Raw genomic sequence first — 21,948 nt, 5'->3', positions numbered from 1 at the left:
CTTTTGGTTTTTGAAGTTGGTCTTTTTTTTTTTGGTTTTTGAAGCAGGTCGTTTTCTTTTGGTTTTTGAAGCTGGTCGTTTTTTGGGGGGTTTTTGAAGTTGGTCGTTTTCTTTGGGTTTTTGAAGCTGGTCGCTGTCTTTTGGTTTTTGAAGCTGGTCGTTTTCTGTCGGTTTGTTTGATTTTTGAAACTGGTCGTTTTGTGGGTGGCGGGTAGAATTTTGGAATCCTTTTAAAGGTAAATGTTTCTTGTTACTGAATGGATATTCCTTTATGTGTTGCATTACATTGCAGTACGTTCCGGACACGCCTCTGCTTTCCTGTTAGTGATAATGTTTGATAACAATTATGGTCATCGCTTAACGTAACATATTGCTGCCATATTTGGAAAATGTTGTTTTTCTTAAATCCTTTTAAACTGAACTAAAATATTTTCCCTGGAATCGAATTTGGTTAATAACAAAATGATTTTGCTGATGCCTCTACCTATTTGAAAATCAAGAAACACATTGCATCTGGAACGCTGTTCGTACCGATTGCGCTGTGCCCAGAAAGTATTCATATCAAGTACGACAGTGGAGAGAGAGAGAGAGAGAGAGAGAGAGAGAGAGAGAGAGAGAGAGAGAGAGAGAGAGAGAGAAATTCAAGGGATTGTAATGTCAGTGTCAATTACAGATAGATCCTTTTCTCCCGCGTAATGGCATCATGTGATTTCCGAAACTTCCGATCTCCTTGCATCAAAGGAAGTTCTGGGGCCAATCAACAAAACGCAAAACGAAGCGAAGAATTTTGCCTCTCTTCTGCAATGGATCTAATTTCGAGATTGGTTAATGGTGTTAACGGGCAAAAAAGCAAATTATAGGCATTAATTCTCTCTCTCTCTCTCTCTCTCAAGTCATATGACAATACAAGCGTACGGGGTCTGAATATCGTTTCATCAAAGCCACTCATTTAATTAGCATTCACATCAGAGCGCGTAACAAAAGAAATAAACTCATGCTGCATACGAGTATGTTATGATGGAAGTTTCGCAGTTCCTTCGATATTTAGTACTAATTCCAGTATTACTGAGTTTGATTCCTTTCAACAGATATTAAAGAAATATCCTTGGTAGCTTCGAATATACAGTTCAACATTTTTTTTTCATAATTTTTGTTGGATAAAATCATTTCAGTGTGAAGTCGCCTAGTTTTCCGTATTGCAAACTTATGATTCAAATTAAATTTAAAGAATTTTCACGGCTTTTGTCCGCGTTAATTTCCGCAACAGTTCTTGTAAGCTTTAAAACTCTGAGCGATAATTGCTTTTGTATATAACGTTCTCGGGTCCCTTTTGTCTGTTCTTACAAACTTAATGAATTGATTTTCTGTTTCAGTTTTCCAACGATTTACTGATTTAGCTTTATTTGTAATCCTAGGAGTAATGGCAGATGCAGGACTTCAAAAAGAGTGTTATATCTACACTAGTGATAATTACTTTTATTACTGTTACTGACGCAGTTGCTTCTAGCATGGAATGATCAGGAATAATCAGTCATCCCACATCGCTCTGTAGGTCTCAGGAATTGACCCGTGACTTATTGTATCAGATGAAATGAAGAAAATCATTCAGCTTTTACGTAGACGGGAATAAAGATATCTCAGCAGCAGAGAGAGAGAGAGAGAGAGAGAGAGAAAGTGGAAAGGAATTATCCTTAGCACAAGAGATAGGAGGATATTTCATGATTGGCAAATAAGAATATTTTAGCAGTGAAAGCTTACTGCTGATTACTTTTCAGTGTAGCTGAAAACGTCAGTTAACTGACTTCTTGACAGAAGATCTGAGAACTCACATCTGTTACGGTTTAAAAATTACAAGGCTTCCGTAATTAGGTTCATGGTTCTTTCAGTGAGAAAATGTACAGAGAAAATGTAGAGAGAGAGAGAGTTTCTACAGCTTATTTTTCCTTTTCTTTATTTTTGGAAGCCTTGCCTCCCAAACATGATTAGTACTACACGAATAATAAATAAACACTGTTGTTATAGTTCAATGTGCTCTGTAGGAGTTAGACTCGAGTTATGTTGAGATAGGCAAGACTGGAAAATGAAAACTAGCATTTTATTTATATGTAATGTTTCTGGAAGCAGGAAATTCAGACGGGAAAAATTATTTAAATGTTGAGTTTTAATGAGTTTTAATGCTGTTATATACATGAGAAATGAAACCAGTACTCCTCTTTTATATTATGACTGGATAAGGCTCTCGTTAGCAATATCGCTCGGAATAAGAATATTCACTGAGAGAATGTTCAACGTAAAGAAGACTCAATGGAAAACTTTATCGCGAATAAGATTGCTCATAAAGAAAATTTTACGAAGGAACGTAAGGCTCAATGAGAGAATTATTATCAAGAAGGAAATAAAAGAGAGACTTGGCCGGAGAAATCCCCGTTTACCTCCAGCCATATTTCGGCATAAATCTCGCCCTGACTCCAGGATGCAATTTGGAACTTGTAGTGATCTTGTCCGCACGGTGCCCGGGGGAAAGGAGGAAGGGCGGGGGGTGGCGTTGAGGGATTTGGGAGGGGGGCCATGAATTATGGACGCGGATGATGCATCACACTGCATCATAACACGCTGTGATCGTGAGCTGGACCTGAAAGATGAAGTATCAAGTCGTAGGAGGACAAATTCAGTTTGTTGATTATGATGCAGCTCCCGTCTGCATAGGTTGTGGAGCAAGGGAAACCAGTTTTTAATTTTACTGTGCCTCCGTTTATATTTATGCTTTAATGTTTTGACGTTGTTAAGTGTTTTTTTTTTATTTTCATATCATACTAGTGGAATACTACAAGAGTTCCTTTTCATATATATATATATATATATATATATATATATATATATATATATATATATATATATATATATATATATACACATATATGTATATATGTGTGTGCATGTATGTATGTGCATATATATAGTGTATATATATACACATATTTATACATTATATGAAACTGAGAGAAAATGTGGATTAGCCTTCATAGTATATAAAATTTTCTGAAATAAACAGAGTCCATTTTTAGCCATCTCATAAGGTCATACAACCCAGGAACGAAGGGTCATGTATTATGGCAAGTTAAAAAAAAAAAGAAAGAAGGAAACTCCTTCCTTTCGATAAAAAAAGAACCCACCGGAAGAAACCAAAGCGAGCAAACTTCTTGTCAAGTCTTGTGGGCTTCGATTTTTTTTTAATCGTTGTCAAAAGTTTTTCAATCATTTCGTTATCGTTGCAACCCAGTTGCAGTCAGTGTTTGCATGTTCTGTGAGTTGAGAGAGAGAGAGAGTGAGTCAACTACACAAAGAGAAAGATATTTGTTTGGACTTTATCAGATTTACAATAGAAACTTTTGATGTGCAAGTATCTAAACGCAAAATTCATTATATAAATGAACAAACATTTTTCACACAACTGAAAGACTGCGTAACAGCGCGAGTTTTCTTTATAACTGCCCAAAGTCCTGTATTTCTTTATGAAAGGCTATAATCTTATTCTTTTCCTAAAGACAGTAGTATTTATATATATTTTTTTCTGTCATACACATTTATAAAAGCTATTGGTGATGAATATCCAATCAATACATAAAATAACATTCTAGTCTGTTAAGAAACTTAGCAAAACGTTTTATATAAATATATATAAATATTTATATATATATATATATATATATATATATATATATATATATATATATATATATATATATATATATATATGTATGTATGTATGTATGTATGTATGTATGTATATATGTATACCAGATGTTATGCAGATTTGCGAAAAGAAAAACAGTTATCGTGTGATATTTGTATTATTTAAAGCTGTTGTTTCCAGTGCAGAAGAAATGGGTGCTGTGATCACACGGGTTTGCTTTACAATACTAAATTCTGTTTCTGTGACGTCATCAATCGCACATCTGAGACTCTTGCCAAGTATAGGTGGAAAAGTGAATGAATCACCTGAAATCAGTTGGCCGGTTAAAACCAGACAAATTTTTGTCCACTGTTTCCAGCGCCATCGACCATTATTCAGTTATTGGCAACTCCATATCTAACTCACTCGAACAAAAAAGGAAACCTGACCTGACTCCTTTGGAAACCGTACAAATGTACATTAGTGTTTATCCCTCTGTTAGCAAGAGGAGCCTTTCCAAATAGATTATCAAGAAAGATAACCACAAAAATGTTAACATTTCTGTTTTCCTTTTTTCTTGAGAAGGTGACTTGACGCCTAAAATCAAGTATACCTTAGTTTTACCAGACCACTGAGCTGATTAACAGCTCTCCTAGGGCTGGCCCGAAGGATTAGACTTATTTTACGTGGCTAAGAACCAACTGGTTACTTAGCAACGGGACCTACAGCTTATTGTGGAATCCGAACCACATTATAGCGAGAAATGAATTTCTATCACCAGAAATAAATTCCTCTAACTCTTCATCAGCCGGCCGCGAGAATTGAACTCCGGCCCATCGAGTGACAGTCTGAAGCTCAACCGAGTCGGCCAACAAAGGGCTGACTTGACGCCTAACATCCGGGACGCGACTGGCGACCTCCCTCCCGAGAGTTCTTCGAGGGAGACGAATCGTTGCCGACCCTCGTCGTCAGCAACTCGTACAGGAGAAGGACTCTCCTGACGGCGGCTGACAACAGAATTGTTAACAGCGAGGGTTTCGTCCTACACGATAGAGGTAGGTTCTCCCCACAGGAAAAGACTAAGAGAGGGAGCTTTTTTTCGAGGAAGGGAATAGAGCTGTTTCTAATAGTCTTGATTGCTGGTGGAATGGCAGGGATTACTGAAATGAATGAAGTAGGTGATTTTACTGGAGATAAAAGAGATAGATCATTTAGAGAGAGAGAAAGGAAGGCTGTCCCAAGCCGCATCAAGGTTAAAAATTTATTTGTGCAATAATAGTTTATGTTTATTTGTTTGTGTATGTGTTTGTGCATAATGGCAGACGGGCGCGCACACGCACACATATACAGTATATACATACATACATATATAGGTGTGTATATATAAGTACATACATTAACATAAATGCATGCATACACATGCGTACATTACTTAAAATCAAAGTCACGTAAATAAAAGCAAATAGCTGGACATTGCGCTCGAAAATGTCCACTCGCAGGATTAACCTTAACCTCGAGATTAATCCTGAAAATGTACCATTTTGGATTAGGATTAAATAAATCCTTCGGCAAGCTGGGAAACGTTGAAGTCAACGCCGCAAATTATAGCTAGAATTTTTATATACGGAATGACTTGCCATGGATTCCTGTACCTTGTGGCTCTACTGCCGAGGGAGCGGACGTGGGTTTCCTTGATTGTGTTGGTGTAATCAAGCGACTCGCATTATAGGCAGCAGTGTCTAAAATAGGTATTGTCTGGTGCCGTGTTCTCTGAAGTAGTGGAGAGAGAGAGAGAGAATTTATGTCCCTTACTCTCGGAAGTGGTTGTAAAGTTTGTGCTAGATTGAAAACGAAATGAGGAATATTATGGATAAAGGAGTTGAGGCGTGATAATGAATGTGTGTGTGTGAGAGAGAGAAACACACAATTTCTGCCCCTCACTCTCGTACGTTGTTGTACAGTTCTCTGCTAGATTGAGTATGAAATGGCAAATAGTATGGATAAAGGTGTGGAGGCGTTATATAGATGTGGGAGAGTGAGCTGTTATAATCTCGTATGCATTCGTTTACCTTTGCTCTGCCAAGTACTCGTCTATGGGCAAATGTTGACCCTTGCAGCTTCCTTCATTAGTCTCTAAATGAAGGCAGAGAAAATAAATTTAGACGATTCTTCAAACTTTTAGATAAATTCTTTATTTGTCGACGAATAGAAAATGGTTAGAGATACGAGAGTAAACAAAATACACAAAGACAAGCCAGAATTACCTGGACGTGGAGAGAGAGAGAGAGAGAGAGTACATGTTTCCTAGAGATCTTTTGCATGTTGTAATATTTTGATCGTCCTTAACTAAATGTCTATAAAATTGTGATAACACTAAGATGACCAGACCAAGATGGTCGTAGAAATGACGTTTCTAGCAATGTCATTTTTTCCCTTATGTTAGAACAATGTTATGTTACCTTTGGACACTGAATACTGCTTTTTGGTTTTAATACCTTATTTTTTATATTTGTAAATGATTTACTCCTATCACTATGTAAGATCTTGCATGAGATGCCTGAAAATGACAGCCTTGGGAATTTTGAAGCAAAAGATTCTTGTGAGGAATGCCCTCGTTTATCATAGAGTTGCATTCGAGAGATTCACCTCTCTCTCTCGCGATTGAATCATTCTCATTTATGTTTCTTAGCTATTCAGCGTCATTATTGGTGAGAATGTCTTGGTCAGTTTTTGTTGAATTGTTACATTTATTCCTCACCCTGCCTTTCTATTGCCAAATTTTATCCTTAAACCAATTTCCCTGCTTCTTTCCATCGTTCAGATATGTACAAATTTCTAATTTGATACTTTTTATTTGCCTTTAGGTAATGTTTTATAAGTGACCAATATACGATACAGCTATATAACCTACACAGTTGTGTAGAGTTCCTAAAAACTAACATTTTGAAGCCCAATACCACTAGTCGCAAACTAAAATGTACTTTCATTATGAATTTATTTAAAAAAAACCCGAATTTTCACTCTAAAATCTAAGTTCACTTCATCTTACCCCCGCCTGAAATCGCTCCTGTGCGTGCGTTTGTACGTGTCCGTTGCAGACTGTTTGGCTGAAGTTCCGCCCACGCATTCAAATGATCCAATGAATGCGATTGTTTCCCGTAGGCGCGTTTTTTGAAGTCCCTCCCAGACTATCAAATTCCCCCAATGAATTTGAATGGTTTCCGATGACTAAATGCTATTGGCAATATATTATATCGCGTGACTTTCTTAGCCAATTATACTGCATTATCTGGGACACGTCATTAGGTCTGTATCGCGCTTTCATTTGAATTTGTATTTTGTAGATCAGCGTTAGTCTTACGTATGGCCATTGTAGAGGCAACTCGTAATGGTTTTCCTTACGATCAATCGCTATTCATTCGAAATCTCCATTCAAAAAGTGAACATTTTATTGAGCATTTGCAGTCTCACGGAGTTTTGAAATTGTAACCTACATTTTTAATGAGCTCTTCGTCAAATTACGACTTATAAGGTAAGAGAATAACCCCCACCCTCCAAGACTAATACGGTAAAATTATAACCAGTAAACACCCCTATGTTGCGTGGCATTATTTTATATCGGCAACTTATAAAATTTTACCTATTTTTAAAAAGAACTTCATCAAATTACGACTTATAAAGTAAGGCATTACCGCCTCCCCCCACCCCCATGTCTAATACAGCAAAATTGTAACCGGTAAACACCGCAATGGTACATGGTATTTTTATATCAGCAACTTATAAAATTTACTCGTTTTTAAAGTTCTTCAAATTACGACTTACAAGGTAAGACATGACCCCCCCACCACCTCCACGGCTAATACGGCAAAATTGTAACCTGAAAACACCACTGTTACAAAGCCATGAGCAAAATGCGAACTAAAAATGACGTACTGAGTAGTTGCGTTGTTACGCAAAATGTGAACATTGTGCGAGTGGCATTAAACAGCCATGGTTCATGATTTAGTGAGTTAAGAGTTTTATACCCACACTGGATAATGGGGTAGTTTTTCTGGTTTATTTTCATGCATTTCAACGAATTTGATGGAGAATGTTTGTCGGAAATCCATATTTCTTGGAGTTGTGGTTCGAAACCTCTCAACTCCAAAACTGGATTTCCGACGAACATCTTCATCAGGTTCGTTGAAAACATAGAAATACACCAGAAAAACTATTCTGTTATCCAGTGTGGGATATTTGCAACTTTTCAACATTACCTGCTTTTATGCACCTCGATTATTCATGATTCCCACTTACAAAGTTATTATATTTCCTCTTATAATCTGATTTAGCTTATCAGATGTCTTTTAGTTTTTACATGTTTGTGTGTGTTAGATTTTGTATAGCTTCTTCTGAAAACAAGAATTAGCCCTCCAAAGTGTTATGTTCCGATTCATTACACTGCTCATGTATTGTAAGTTTGTCCTGTAATATATCTTCTGAATTCCCATTTTCTAAAAATTTTAGCATGGCGATCTTTACTTCCTCGTTTTCTTTTCGGGTTCTCTTCTTTCCGTCCTGAAAATCCCCAAGCGGTTCCCATGTGTTTTTCTGTCTAATTACGACGCCGTTAACTATCAGATCTTTTTGTGTATGCACGCACACGTGTGTATATGTGCATAATAACAGTAGTGGCAGAAGTTGTGGTTCAGAGGTTAAGGTGTGTGTGGAATTGTGTAAACAAATGAGAACGCGTATATACCGTATGAACCCTTGATGTACAATGCATAATTATTTAATGATTAAGTCTAAATAGCAAGTTATTGTATATAAGATTTTATATGTTAATTCCCACCATTACATGCAAGGTTTTACATTGAGACCAACAATTTCATCATAAAGTTTTCTGACCTCTTATTGTTCTTCTCGTAGAAGATACACGTAGAATCAAAGGTTTGGTCCAGTGCCAGCGCTTTTAGTTTTCTGTAAAAGAAAACTATTGAGATGGTTTTGTCTGCCCGTCCGTACTTTTTCTTTCCGCCCTCATATCTTAGCAACTACTGAGGCTAGAGGGCTGCAAATTATGTCGTTCATCCGTCAAACATACCAAATTTCAGCCCCCTAGCCTCAGTAGTTTTTATTTTATTTAAGGTGAAAGTTAGCCATGATCGTGCGTCTTGCAACGCAACAACACAGGCACCGAGGCCGTCTTAGTTTCATACAGCGTTATACGCTGTACAGAAAACTCGATTGCGCCGAAGTTTTTACTTTTGTGTTTAACCTTCTTCTTGATACCTATTTAATTTTACTATACTGGTTTTTTTTTTCTCACTTTCTCTTATTCTGAATATTTATAGGGCTTGTTTAACATCAAATAAATGACGTCAGATGAACACTTCGGTCTGTGGTTATATCATTTATTTTAGTGTGTGAGCGCATTTGCAGGTCTTCGATAGATTGCTTTTTAATTAAAAAAAAAAATAGGTACAGCATAACCAAACGCACCAAATAATCGACATTTTCCCCTGATTCGTTTTTGCACCAATTACTTGTTCATTGTTTTGAATTCATGGTTGCTAATCGAGCGCTTAATTGCCCTATTAGTAGGCCAGTCCACAGGATCCATACGTCCGTTAAACAAGTTTGCTCCCTGTCCACCACACAACAGCCTCCCCACACACCCACACCCACACAGACCGTTCCACTCCACTGTACCGTGTGGGAGCTCTGAATTGCAGATTAACATTAACTATAGCTTGATTCGGGTGCCATTTTATGCTGCCTCCCTTCTTATAGCCTCTTGTTAGGTTTATGTTGGTCTATTACGTAACTTGAAAAGTTGCGCTGCAGTTGGTATAGTTCTTTAAACCCTTATACACTCGTAAATATTTAGTTTTTTTTATGGGGTTGCTAGTCCAATATTCCTACCAGCATTAAATAAGAGAAATCGTATATTTTGGCTGTTGGTTCATCCTGTATGTAGCAAGATTTAATAAAAGTAAAATTGATATAGGGCATAATAATAGTTACGAATAACGATCTGGAGGGATATGCTCTGTATGTAACTTGGAATTCTTTGCTAGTACAAGTAAAACATTACAGTAATTACACCTTACTCCATTGCAATAGAAAATAAATTCTGCTTCGCGAAACACCCGTGGCACGAGGCTGGATCTTGAGGAACATTGTTTTACAACAAAGGCACAAGTTTTTGGAAAATTCTCTTACATTTTCTTTTTCATTTTGCCCGAGTTTTGTCTCGAGGCCAATCTTTATTCTTGCATGAAAGGACTTGCGTTTGGCAATGATGAAACGCTTTCAGTACAAGGGATCGATCAGAGTTTTATGAATCACTCTTCATTTGATTTTCCCTCCCGGCGGCGCATTGTTGCTGTGATTGAATTCCCCCGATGACAATAATCGGGGGGATTTTGTCCCACAAATGTTGCTCGATGTTGTCTAATCAGTTTTTGCCAGCCGGGCGGAGGGGATATCAAGTTGAAATTCCGCGGGAGTTGTTAAGCATAAATTTTTGTTTTCACTTTTACTTTTTTTTATAGTTATTCCATTCATGTCTTGCTGCCTGTCTGTTTTTATTCGTCCTTTTCATTTTTTATTAGTGTTTGTTAGTAGGGGTATGATTTTATGCGATAAATATATGGTATGAATTAGCCGAGATTTTTGTATATTCCATTTCAGTTATTTAACTATTTATTTATATATTTGCTTATTTAGTGTCCGCTTGTTCTTCATTCCGTGTCTTTATTATATTCTGCTACCTCTTTTACTAAAAATGAAATGTATAATATAAAGTTCAAGATATGTCCATACAGGAATTTTTTCAAATTTTAGCTGACAAAAATACAAAGAGATAACTTTCTTTTAGCCTCTGGTTTCAAATTAAGGTGGAAAAAAAATGTGAAAATATCTTGAAAATTCATTCGTATTTCAAATCGTACTGGAGTTAATCTGATATTTTACACTAAATTTTTAACTTCGAGTGATTTGTCTGTATTTGCATAAAATTAAATTTCTGGCTTCCTGTATGAAGCATTGTGATAACGAGAAATTTTCTGTATAATGTCACTCAGGGAAGTCATTCTTTACTAGAGGAAAGTTTCCTGCTGTGTTGTAATGAGGTTTAGTTTAAATTGATGATCCTCAACCTTTTGTTTAAAGAAAATGACAAGGTTAGGTACAGAAATGCGCATTTTCAGACTCGTCCAAGTACAGTACTTATTTCACACGATTTCTGCAAGGCTAACGTTACGGAAACGTAGTTTGCTGCTTTCAGTTTTGGTTTACATGGAATAAAAGAGACGTCCTACGCTCTCTCTCTCTCTCTCTCTCTCTTTGTAGATGCCTTGCAATTTTGCCCGAATAACATTAAATTCTTCATCTTTGCATTGACACACTCCCCGTCTTGTACGAATAGTCAACACCTGCCGTCTCTGCAACAAACACACACACACACACACACACACACACGCCTTGCCTCTTACTATTTTCCTGACAACGTACAATCATTATTCATTTATTCCCTCGTTCATTTATTCATTCATTCATCCGTTCATTCATTCCCATTGACTCGAAGTGAACTCCAGTCATCCATTGTCATTTGTTTTTTTTTTTTTTTTTTTTTTTTTTTTTTTTTTTTTTTTTTGACGGATGAAAAACGAGGTGTTTTTTTTTTTTTTTTGCAAAATTTTTTTTTTTTTTTCAGTATTTCTCACGTGATTTCGTTTATTTATTTTATTTTAGGCTGTTTTTGTGAGGTTATAGCTTCAAGTTTTACCTTCAGGCGTAAATTCATTAGAAAGTTTGTTACCTTAAATGGCCATGTGTTCGGGGACGAAACTTAACCTTGGTTTTAAACATTTGAACGCTTCGTTTGCAGTTACGCCAGTAAGGAGGGAAAATTCACTTAATCTAAGAGAGAGAGAGAGGCTGGCAAAGTATTTTCCTCTTGGCGTAGTAATAAATTTCCCTTTTCAACGGACAAAAAAAGTATCTGGAAATAATCAGGGTTTGGGGTGACCAAAAAAAAAAAAGTATCTGAAAAATTTGTGCTGTCCTCAATAGAGCTCAAACTGGTTGACTCATAATTTCCATACTTTCCGTAAGTTTATATGACTTGGACCAGTTTTGTTATAGGAATAAGGCAGTAAAATTTCTGGAAATGCTTTCTCTCTCTCTCTCTCTCTCTCTCTCTCTCGGGTGTATGTCAGAATGACAATTTGAAATTGCTGTAGATTATTTACTCTGTTTTAGTTACAGGCTCTGGTCATTTTTCCTTTGTCCGCATTGAATGAACAGACGATTAAATTTCCAGGCATTATTGGAAGAAGAATCACTGCTATTGCACTTTTTGCTTACGCTGAATGGGGCCTTTTTTATGTCAGCAAGCCATTAACTAATAACTAGTCATTGAATATTTTATTTATTGTTGCTTTCAATTTGGCATTCAATATAAACCCGATATTATGAGCATCTACAGCTTACAAGCCAATTTTTGTAACCCATTCATTTTTGCTAATTCACTTAAAGACAAGTGTCCAATTCAGAATGAAATAATACTTAATATTATTATCCTGATAAGCTACAGCTAGCTACCAATTTTTATAAGATAGATCAAAGATTCCAGTATGATTGCAATCATTACTGAATTTGTCTTCAACTTTGCCTTTCGTATTAAAGCCAGGCAAGTAAACCATGGAAAATTTGGGTGGCTTTCAAGGTAATGGGAACCTGGCAACCTCTTCACAAGGATATCGCAGTTTCAGAGTTAAAAATACTAGCTGCCCCGGTTAACTGATCCATGACCCGTGGAGACCAGTGATTGGTTTTTACCGTCAGTATGAAGGAACACCTCGGACCGTCCATTAATGTTGTCCAGAAATCGTAGCAGCCATTTTGTTAATGAGGTGAGATTTTAGGTTTTTTCTTCGTTGTCTTAGAGAATTTTAACTTGTTTAATTTGAAATTATACGAGAGAATCGGTGAGCTGATGAATATTGTAGTAGTTTTTTTTTTTTTTTTTTTTTTTTTTTTTTTTTTTTTTGGATTTGAGGAATATGCCCTAATCAAAGTGTGCTTATACATAGGTACTGGTACCTCAGCTTACCTTTATCATAGCTTATCGATACTTAGTAAGTCTTTGTAAAAAATTCACTCCAGTGCAAAATGTACTCGAAATATGACAGAAGTTTAAAGAAAATGAGTGCGTATAGAGTATTAGGAAAAATTGTGGTCAGTTATTAGTTTGATCATAACGTTAATTGCCCATCAATTAACATTCAGCTTTAAACGCAAGGTTAATGATATTGTCCTAGTAGCATTTTAAGCCAGGCTAGGCCAGTGCTATCGCCTCAGAAGGCCCAAGCTGGAGCAAGTCTCTTATTTCACTGTCTTTCCTGGTCAGCATTTGAAACGTAACCTAACTATCATTGCTAACGGTTACTTATTTAATGTAAAAGCCTGCAATCTCTAAGGCTAGACTGATTGATTGGCCTGTTATGAGGTTTAAGACCTAGGCCTTGGACCTATCTCTGTTACCAAACACCAAGTTCATTTAGATATTCTGTAAGGGATGAAGGACCCTAAAAATTTTACTCAGTGAGAAAATGAATATCAGCAAATAGGTTTATATTTTGTTAAACGTTGCACCTCGTAGATATCCTATCTTAATTGTAATTCCTCTGTAAATGGTTTGGAACAGCATACCAGGTTGTGCTCATCGGATAGGGTACTACTACACTGGCTCCATACAAAAGGAAATATAGGTTAATCTAGTATGCCCAATTGTGATGTGGGTCAGATTTATTTCAGACACTCTTGCTCAGAGTGTAGCTAGATCCCTTGAAGTCTCTCCTCGAATCCTTATATTGCAGGGGCTAACCACAGCTGTTGCTGTCTTAGAATATGAGCTTTCATGGTCCATCTCACTTAAAAGTTTGGGAATTTTGTAATTAAAAATTTGTATCTTTGGCCTTCATTCCTTGTATTGCTATACGAGCAGAAACCAACAAAACTGAATAGATTTGTGCCTGGTGGAAAGATGAGGTTTACTCATGACCCTTCTGAATCAGAGGGTGAAAAGGCTAAAACTGTTATTTTGACTATAGTTGAGTAGAACACTTACCAAAGGCTACAACAGCCAGCTACTAAAGACGAAAATATCTGTCAAATGCTACTAATGTAGACCAATTTGCAAGATTACTGTACTATAGATATAAAATGTGGTGAAAATTTTTTGCTTCAAACCATAGTCCCTTTTTTGGAGTTGAAAATTATTTTTCCACTTTTAATGGTGCTTTGAGCCTTTGGACTTTCAGTTCAGTAAGCAAATTAGTTTATATTCTGCTGTTGAGCAACACTGGGAAACCAGGGCTTTTGGTTGAGGGAAAACCCAAAACAAGTGAAATACAATTGTGTTTTTAACCTAACCTAGGGCACTGGGTCCTTATCTTTGGCCCTATAGAAAAAAGTCAAAAAATAGGGTTGGCCCTAACTTAACCTAACTTAGTTCTTAGGTGGTACCCCATCCCTTCACTCACTCGCCACCACACCTTGACAACTTTTCCGGTTTTCCTAAAAGGTTTATTTGTAGGAGAGATATTAGGTGCTGTTTATGTAGGCAAAATGCAAATTATCCAGAATGAATTTGCAATATTTCTTGGTAGTGTTCAACTTTTAGATAATGGGGTTAATGTGAATTAAGACTTTGTAGTATTAATAAGTATTTACTGTATTTGCATTTCAGGACCGCAGAATACACGAAGCCAGTGCTACCTTTCGTCCGACAGGGTTATTGCATTTGGTGCAGTACATCAAAATGGGATATCACATTCTTTTGAGGTACAGTTTGGTATAATTTATTTCAAGATAATCCTAACTGTAGTGGCAAAAAGACTACTGATATGGAATAAGTCAATAAAACCTAAATGTATTACTTGAGGTGACAGTTGCCTTTTTTTTTTTTTTTTTTTTTTTTTTTTTTTTTTTTTTTTTTTTTTTCTACTGTTCAACATTTGCATCAGCTTGTTGAAAAATACTTTTAATATTAGTAAATGGTGTTTAGGGAACTATTGTTGTTAAGGTGTTTGAATATTTGAAACTGTTTTTTCAGAGGCCGATTGGAACGGGTAAACTATAACCTAGGCGAAGCCTGAATGCAGTGCTTGAAAGAAATAAGAAGAGTGGACCTTGACCCCAAAAATGCTTTTGTGGGCTGGCCTTGGTCATGGCCAGAGCTATTTTTCCTGTTTGTGTCAGCGTGATTGCACCACCACCTGCCAAGAGAAAGAGGGTGCTTGATATCCTAGACAAGCTGAAGAAAGGTGGTCCTCATGACTTCGTGGAAACGTGCAATATTGCAATGAGACGTCCATAATGGTAAGTTAAAATGTTATTTCCTAGGGTACTATGTGTGTGAGAGAGGAATGGATACAAAGTGTTTATCTATGGTTTACATAGTAGTCCTTATTTAATTTTCTAGTGACTACAGCATACAATTAATGTTAAGATGGGTATTCCAGGGACTTAAACTCATAAGTCGTTCAGGTATGGTGTTCCATGGGTATGAATGAGAGAGGTGTACAAAGTGTTTATTATCTGATACTCTATATTGAAGGGATTTTATATACTTAGCAACATGGTTTAAGGGATTTTGGTCAAACTTGGTATAAGAATAGACTATCAGGTGTTGGCATAGTGTCATTAGCAGCCACTGCCCAGTCGTCCCTGGTCACAACTTAGATGGAGATGGAGAGCCGGTGCTTAGCACTGATTGTGTTTTATGTTCAGTCCCTGTGGTATTTTGCAACAGCTCGGTGGTTCTGCCCCTAGGTTGCCTTTCGTGAGCTTACCTTTAAAGGAGAATGCTTGTTCAGCTCTGTGACACTTAGCTTGCCTTAACTCATAAACAGTTGAAGGAATTTTAGCCAAACTTTGTATAAACGTAGATTAACATGCATAGAGGGCGCATGAAGGGAGAAAGTGGTCAATTTTCTGTCTGATCTTCAGTTTCTATTTTGCTTGAGCTGTCATGAAATTGCATCTCTTACTCAAGAAGAATTTCAGACCATCTTAGTACAAGAGTAGATCGTCATCACACACTCAAGAAAGGAGATTATCGTTCTGCCTGCCTGTGTATCGTTGTGTCACGTTTGTCGTCATAATTCTCCCCAGATGGTGAAGGGATTTCAGCCAGACTAGGTAGTGAAGCAGATCATACTTAAACATGAAGGGAGGTTGTTTGTATGACTAACTTTTTTTTTTTTTTTTTTTTATTTTTTTTTTTTTTTTTTTTTTTTTTAACTCCTCCAAAAACTCCCAAAAGGTTTGTCTCAAGTTATGACAGGTTTTTAGGTAATTTTGGCTTGAAAGTTTTGAACTGTAAGAGATTTAGAATTTATATATGGCTTACTTGCTTCAATAATAAACCCTTTCATGAAGGGCAACAAAGTAACAATGACCATTAGTTTCATACTTAAGTAACTGCCCTTGTAGGAATTGATATTTCGCAATACATCATATTGAGGGAAAATTGTTAGGTGTTAATTACCTTTGCAGGACCCACAGTTTAGTTATTTTCAGTAAATCATTCAGAATATTTTGAGAAGGGAGTTGGTCAGGGGGCCTGGTTGGGGATATGCAATACTTTTGCAGTACTCGAAGATTACACATTGAATGTTTTTCAAGTTTTATATGAAGGTGGGCCATTATGCAAGATCACCCATCTGTCAGTGCATCAGTAAATGTCACAATTACCTTGTCGTTGCGGCTCTTCCTACACAGTTGAAGGGATTTTAGACTTAATGTGGTGTAAAGGTAGGCCATCATGCGTAGATGTGCCTGGAAGATTGTTTAGTCAGTAAGTCTTGACACTTGAAGGGATTTCAGTCTCAGTTGGTGCCAAGGTAAACCACCATGCACCGTCATGTATGGATAGAGATCATGTGACACCAGTTTGTGTGTCGCACTCACCCTCTTGTCACAACCCATTCTTGGTTGAATGGATTCCAGTCCCAGGTTGTACATAAGTTGATCATCGTGCATTTTTTGCTTAAAAGGAGACACTATTCCTATCAATGCATCAGTCCCACTTTTTTCTTTTAATTCTAGGAGTTTGCCAAATTTAGTACGGAGGTAGACTTGCTGTTTATAGACATGCATGAAAGGAGATTCACACTTTATCAATCATCTGCCCATTGCAACTCCTATTTCGTACTTGGCTGAAGTGATTTCGGTCAAACTTGGGATGATATCCGTCTGCCTGTTAATTAGTGCTGTCTTATCTTGTCATTGTAGGCCTCCAATATTAGAGATATTTCAGTGGGTTAGTTTAGAATAAATCTGCCTTATGCCGGCATAGGCGATTTCCTTAAAGTACCCTTTGTGGTAACATGTAAAATGGAGGTGACAGCATGGTGTGGACCTCTGGATTCTTCATAACTAATAGAGATAGAATTTGTTGAAAGGTACGAAGATAAGCACACTGCACTTCATGTGCATGAAGGGACATTGTCCATTTTTGTGTTGGTGTGTGTGTGTGCGTGATACCTTGTCATTACAGCTCCCACAAGGTCAAATCGTTTTCAGTCAGACTGTGCAAAGGTGGAATATCATACATAGATTTGCAGAAAGGGAAATGGTCAGTCATTCCATCAGTTTATCTTGCAAATACCTTGCAAAAAGTACAATCATGTGCACAAGCAACAGTTTTCAAGGTGAAACAACATATAGTGCATATGAAATAAGTAATGGACAGAGAAAACTAACCAGAGGAGCTTTATAGATTAAATCCCTGTAGTTCCTATGGTGCCCTTCAGAAACAGCTCTAAAGTTTAATAGTTATAAAATCAGTGATATCAAGTAATGGTTCAGCTCCCCTTCTGGGTAAAACTGACAAATACAGCACTGATGTCAAGACCAATCATACAGATTTCACTAGAATCCAGGGATTTGATTATGTATAATACTAGAATTGAAAGGAGAGCATCACAAGTACCCAGGCCTTTTTTGAAGACCAGTCTGCAAATTAGGTAACAGGTAGATAGTATCAGCATAGACATTCAGTCACTTTGCCAACAGACATGGAAGACTTGTGATGAAATGGGGGTAATAGCAGACTATATAGAAATCAGCAGTAGTAAACCTACGACAACCACATTTGTCTAATGGAGTGGCATTACCAATTCAATAAATGAAAGAATTACCACGTACTTCTAGCTGTCTACCTGCATAAATTAGGCGAGCTAAGAATCATCATTTTTAGCGGAGTTAACAATGGAAAAATACATTGTAGGCACACAGCCCCGTAAGCATCAAGATCAGGTAAAAAAAATTCTTGAATTTCACCAGATTTGGGAGCCAAACAAATTTCACCTGGAAGGAAATAGTAACATTGTCACTGCTCTGCGTAAGTGTCGGAAACGTCAGCCAAAAGGGTGTTGTCATATAGACAGAGGTTTAAAGAAAGTAGAAACTGTTTGAATAAAGTACACAGTTTGACTTTGGCTCACCATTTATTTACATGGGTTGTACCAGAAGGGGTTTATTTAATAACCATATTGTATTCACTTTCAGCTGAGCCATGAAGTTGGAGCCACAGCTCCTAGTTTGGTATAATTTTTCTATGTGAACCAAGCTATGTCTTAAATATATATAGTAGTCCAAGAAATGAGAATAATTTGCTTACAAATCAATATACTCAACTTCCTCATACAGTTGAAACCAATTCAATTCAAAATTCCATTCTAGGACAGCGTGTTCAGTTTTCTTCTGAAAAAGGTGTAAAAATATGATCAGAAATTCAAGTTGTATGAACAACTCGACTACGGAAATCTGTGCATTACCTGACTTATGCATTACCTCATACAGGTATATTCAGAATTATCAGCTCTCAGGCCATGACAATCAATGAGAGAAACAGAATCCAGCCCCTCTCAATGGTGAGCATTGAAATTAATAACAAACACAAGTTAGGCTTTTGTATCTTGTGCCATGGTGATGGAGGTCACAAATAGTACAATCTGGAATGAGACAGATGAAATTATAGCAACATTCCTTCTCCCAGGAATGACGCCATGTTTTAGAAGTACTGGTTATTTAAGGCTGGAATAAGGACCTGAGTTAGTACGTGAAATATAAATATATTGTAGGCGGTTACTTGGTAAACTTATGTCGTTTCGTGTACTACTCCACGAATATTGTAGCACATCACATGACACTGGCGAGAACTATAACTTGAAGTTCCAGGATTTTATGCCAGTATCCAGTCAGTTTATGAAAATCAATAAATGTTGCATCAAACTGAAATTAATTAACTTATGGACAGATGTGATTGTGATGTAACTTATCCAAAAATAATCTCCACCAGGGTGAAACCATTAACCATTAGATGATCCCACAGACACTTGTTAGAGAGAAGAATTCCTAGAAGTTAATCATAAAATGTAAGGAAGCCATGCCTTTAGAGTTTTATTGCTCAGTAAAGAAAACTGCAATAATTATTTTATCAATGTCAAAAACTGCTGTTTTGTTTCCTATTGTCTTTTAACATTTGGTGTCTTGTGCCATTATGACTGGTCTCTTGATTCTCAAGTCTCTTCAGGTTTGAAGCTAATTCAGATTTCATCCAGGTCTGTGTGGTCAATTTTTGTACCTTGTAGTTTCCTTTTATAATGTAGTTTCCTTTTGTAAATTCTGTGTATATCGAAATGTTCATGAGACATAAGTTCCATTGGGGAAAAAAAATAGTTCAGCTTGTTCAGTTTTCCCTTCAATTGAAATTCAGATTTATTTGGCAAGCCTTGTGGGTCTCATAAGATGATTCGTTGGTCTCGTTAAGGTAGCATGAAGATGACAAATTTTGTTGTAGCTTCTATTAGCGACTGACCAAGTTTACGTTAAGCAGGCCGCTGTTAGTTAAGGTGTTTGATGGTGCTTTTTGAGACTGAGTGTACAGGTGAGGACATTCAAATTTGAGAGTGTAGGCTACAGGTGAGGACAGTCAAATTTGAGTGTACAGGTGATGACAGTCAAATTTTTAAGGAGTAATATTCTTGTATAGTGTGCATTCTTATTTGAGGTTTAAATATCACCATAAGTTATATTTTCATTTTATTGAATAGGTTGCCTGTTACCACATGAAACGGGTTTCTTAAAACTAGATGAAGTTCTCATACCGTGTAATATTGCCAAGAGACAAATCGTACCATGTTGGTACAGACGTGGGTTATTGATAAACTCTTTGGGTACGAATTTTATTGCATGCCGTTTTGCTTCATCTCTCTCTCTCTCTCTCTCTCTCTCTCTCTCTCTCTCTCTCTCTCTCTCTCTCTCTCTCTCTTTCTTTCTTCTGATGAGATCAGCGCAGGTAGTAGTAGTTAATGTTACCAAATAATGATTATGGTAGGAAGAGATTTTTGTAGGAGACTACAATAGCAGGTAGAATTTTGTCTAGGACAATAGTAGTAGGAAGAATTCTTTTAGGAGACTACAATAGTAGGTAGAATTTTTTTATGGGACAACAGTAGTAGGAAGAGATTTTTGGAGGAGACTACAATAGTAGGAATTATTTCTTTATTGGACGACAGTAGTAGGAAGAATTCTTTTAGGAGACTACAATAGTAGGTAGAACTTTTTATGGGACAATAGTAGTAGGAAGAATTCTTTTAGGAGACTACAATAGGTAGAATTTTTTATGGGACAATAATAGTAGGAAGAATTCTTTTAGACTACAATAGTAGGTAGAATTTCTCAGGAGGTAGTGAAAATGAAAGTTTAGATAATTAATGAATGGTTATGGTAGTTGTGATCAAATATGTAACTGGTCAAGTGTTATAGCTGATTAACGTGTATAGTGTACTTTTGTGAACCAGAGACAGTGATTTAATTAGGTCCCAGATTATCTTTGGTATAGTTCTATGGGTTTTGTTAAGTGCTAAGACAAGCTTATTTATAATGGCCGGAAAAATAATTAGAACTAATACTAATAATAGTATTTGTATTACGCTCACGAACTCCACGTCCTGAAAACCATTCATCCTTTGGAGGTAATTCCTCCCTGCTTTCGTGGTCGAGTCCTTTTATCCTTTTCATTTATGCGGGGCTGGGCAGGTTAATAGCATTTAGGATGATCCCTCTTCCATTGGGTTTTGCATCAAGTTTGTATTGTTTTTGTCACATGATTCCATGACAGGATTTCTATCGTCGCCAAACAATTCCACTTTGACTGGTCATTACAACAGATTTGCTTTGTGATTTGGTCCTTGGCTGGGTATTTGGAGAGGGAATCGGGATGTATCCTAGATAGGGTTACTGTATACTTTATTTTTGATAAAGCTAGTTTGAATATATATACATGCATTGTTAGATAGGTAAGAATAGCAGCGTGCGTGGCAAGAATGACAAGATTACAGTATGAAATATTTAACCCCTGTAAATTGTTTGGTAGCGTTTTACGGTTTGTTAAAATGAAGGTCATTAGAATGGTTATCTGGTTAAACGATCTTGATTCAAGTGCTTTTTTAGGGTTTGGTTCGTTTGTCTGCCGGATTCAAGTGTTTCATAGTGCTGGTGAAAAATGGATCTCAAAAATCACATATTGAAATAGTTGGCAACTATGGTTAGGCATTATTGCCAGGTATGTTTTGGTGTATATAGTAGGCGAAGAATGGCGTCACTTTGCCGCATTTGCTCATAGTCGAGACACTGCAACCATTCGGTTGGCGGTGGTACTAAGATGACGTTTGTTTTCTTTTTTTGTCATTCCTCGCTAATTCATCATTCTTTATTAGATCTTTTCAGTGAAAGCAAATGTGTATTCTTTAGACAGCAATAGTTCCAAGTTAAAGTAAATCATGGGGCAGGTTTTAATGTGACTGTATTTGACAGTATTATTCATGCTAGCTAAAGCTGTAGTATGTTCATAAGGATATTCGTGTTTAAAGTTATTAAAAACTTTCTAGTTTGTAGAGTTTTTTAGTTTGTAGAGTTTAAATATTTAATGTCTTATTTTTTTGTTTTACAGAGAAAAACCAAGATGTTCAAGAAGCAGCAAGCGGATTACAGAGAAAAACCAAGATGTTCAAGAAGCAGCAAGCGGATTACAGAGAAAAACCAAGATGTTCAAGAAGCAGCAAGCGTATTACAGAGAAAACCATTAAGATGTTCAAGAAGCAGCAAGTGGAAAATCCAAGATGTACAAGAGGACTGTACCCCGATTTTAAATATTTTGAAAGCCGGTAATCCAGGGCGAGTTTTAAAAAATATCTGGACCAGTCTATATA

At 36.7% G+C, this 21,948-nt stretch overlaps 1 long non-coding RNA gene across 4 annotated transcripts; it reads left to right on the top strand.

The window, feature by feature from the left end:
- The first annotated feature begins 7,042 nt into the window (after positions 1-7,042).
- Positions 7,043-21,948, top strand: LOC136851749 (uncharacterized). 4 transcript variants are annotated; one of them, XR_010856963.1, is made up of 5 exons: positions 7,043-7,205; positions 12,436-12,576; positions 14,415-14,509; positions 14,781-15,046; positions 21,690-21,948. It is a non-coding gene; the product is annotated as an uncharacterized lncRNA (long non-coding RNA). The 4 variants fall into 4 exon arrangements; XR_010856965.1 differs by having other exon boundaries at positions 12,430-12,576; XR_010856964.1 differs by having other exon boundaries at positions 12,354-12,576.

Source organism: Macrobrachium rosenbergii, chromosome 24, assembly GCF_040412425.1.
Source record: "Macrobrachium rosenbergii isolate ZJJX-2024 chromosome 24, ASM4041242v1, whole genome shotgun sequence".
NCBI lineage: Eukaryota > Metazoa > Arthropoda > Malacostraca > Decapoda > Palaemonidae > Macrobrachium > Macrobrachium rosenbergii.
This window is presented reverse-complemented; position numbering and strand designations above follow the sequence as displayed.